We start from the raw sequence: 2718 nt of genomic DNA on the forward strand, positions 1-2718 counted from the left end.
GCTTTGTTATATCAAAAAGGGGGAGATTGTTAAAAACATTTTTGATATTTCGATATAACAAATTAAGTTAAATGAATTTTCAAGTCTTTGAAGATCAATTTTAATCCTTACTAAATGTGTAAAATTGTGATTTGTACTTAAACTATTTTTGAAAAAAAAATTTCAAAGTATTTTAAACCAAAATCAAGCCTTAAATCATTTTTTCAAAGGCATGCACCGATGCATCAATACCATGCATCGATGCATCAATGAATAAATTGAAACATCGAATGCATTCCATGCACCGATGCACTCTCCATGCATCGATGCACTCTGATTTAATTAAAACATCGAATGCATTTAATGCATCGATGCACAATCCATGCATCGATGCACCAGGCTATTTTTCAAACATCGAATGCACTTCATGCATCGATGCACTCTTAGTGCACCGATGCACTAGGAGTCCAACGGTCAAAATATTTGAAATTTTACACTGATGCACCGATGCATGAGACGCTCCCACCCAGAAAATTAATTGTTTTCACACAATAACGACTCTATTGACTCCACTAATTATCACCAACGTTCAGAATTGATTCAAGGAGTATTTAAACAAGTTTAGAAGCCATTGATCAACAACAAGAAACATCAAGCAATTAAAATCAAGAGAGAATCAAAGAGAAAGCATCAAACCTCAAGTTTGAGCATTTCAAGCCTATTTTTCATTCAATATTCATTTTGCTTTCAAGAACACTTATAGTGCTCAATTGTATTTATTCTTGAGTGTTCTTTCTTTGTTCTAGAATTGTGCAAACATATTTTCCTTGTGAGGTTTTTCTTGTAAGTTTGCAAATTTGTATTTCTCTTTGAGAAAAGAGTGTTCTCAAGAATTGGGGTATATTCTTGAGGGAGTTGTAAGGTTATCTCTTTGGCCTCAAAAGAAAGAAAAAATTAGTGAATTTGTTGGAAAACCCTTAGTGTGGATAACTAAGGTAGTGGACGTAGACTTTGGTTGATAAAGTCAAACCACTCTAAATCGCTGTGCAATTTCTTTCAATTTTCTGCAAAAGCTTCCACCAAAATTTTTATTGCCAATTCACCCCCCTCTTGGCCGATTCAGTCAATCGATTAACTCAACACTCACCACGTAGCGCACCATTGTCATCGCGTAAAAAATCCACCTCACCACGTAAAGATCGAACCTCATTATGCCATGCACCATTATCTTCACGTAAAGTACCGACCTCATGACGCAAAGCACCGACCTCATCATGTAATTCTCCTAACTCATCCCGTGGAGGTGGAGAACAAGGAGATAAATGTCGTGGCCTCTTTGCCGATCGCTTATCATGAGGTGATGGTGGAGAAGAGGCTCGATGATGTGATGGAATAGGTGATGGTGGAGGTGGAGAAGAGGCTCGATCAGGTGATGGCTCTCGAAGTGGGGGTGCTCATCATCCGTCCCATCAAAAAACCACTTACTAGCTTGCCACCAATCAGTGGCAAGCTCAGCCTCTGTGGGTGTCAGCCTCTATAATGGATAGTTGGCCTCATAACAATATAAAAGCTCAAACAAAGTTAAACTTGTACTAGTAATAACTTGTTTATATATACCATATATTATTTGTGTGTTAACTTACATCATTCATCGTCGTATATGGGAGTAAATCTTCCCAATCCAACATGCGGATCCTCTTCCAGGTAATAGCCCTAGGAATATCATTTGATCTTTTTATCGCATATGTCCGCATACTGGGGAAAGCCTCAAATATCCAAATCTACAAAACAATATAATACATAAACATTAGTAATTGTTAAATAATTAATTATAATTTTGGAAACATTATATAGAAATTCTTACCTTAAAGGCCCAAGTAAAGCCTGTCAAAGTGTATTTAGAACCATCGCCCCGCAAACATTTTTTGTCTTCAAAGGCAGACGACAACTTCTTATAGGTAGCTTTCCATAGATATGAACCCCACGGAAATAGGTTTCATGCATTTAGGTCCTCTACCAATAATATTAGGTTCTCGGAGATTGGTTGTCTGCCCTCTTTGCCTAAAAAACCGGCATGCAAAAGTAATAAATGGCATACTCGGACAACATCAAGGTCATTCATCCGAGTAAAACCATCTTTTATCAAATAATCTCTTCAAGTCGTCGACGTGTATACTCGGCTTCGACTTTGCCAGCTCAGGAAAAACCTGATATAACCATGATGGGTGGGCGATATGACTAGTGTACTGACCTACATCATCGTGTCCGAAGCGTAGACCGGTGATTAAGCAAAACTCCTCCCGCCCAAAACAAGTATACACCGATGCCGGAGGAAAATGAAACCATATCTCCTCATCACCACGTTGTACCCCCTCGGATAGATCGTTAGTCATGGTCTGAAGAAACAAATGTGTCAACATAGCATCTCCACCCGTATGTTGCACTTTCAGCCATGGCCCGAAGAAAGTATCCTCAAACAATTTTCTTTGTAGAGGTGTAAGCGTCGACGTAATTTCAGTGGCTAGACTTAATTTATTCCTTAAGGTCAATGCAGCCGAAAAAAATTTCTACAAAAACAATAAACATACCAAGTTAGATATACCAAAAACTACAAATTATACACTATAAACAGACATGATATTAAACAGTGAAAACAAAGCCAAATGTGTTTCAAACTAGCACGGTATTCACCCAAGTCATTATTCCACCATAGTTCACAAAATGCATCAGATAACATTC

This window comes from Hibiscus syriacus, unplaced genomic scaffold (assembly GCF_006381635.1).
Source record: "Hibiscus syriacus cultivar Baekdansim isolate YM2019G1 unplaced genomic scaffold, ASM638163v2 tig00109978_pilon, whole genome shotgun sequence".
NCBI classification, from domain to species: domain Eukaryota; kingdom Viridiplantae; phylum Streptophyta; class Magnoliopsida; order Malvales; family Malvaceae; genus Hibiscus; species Hibiscus syriacus.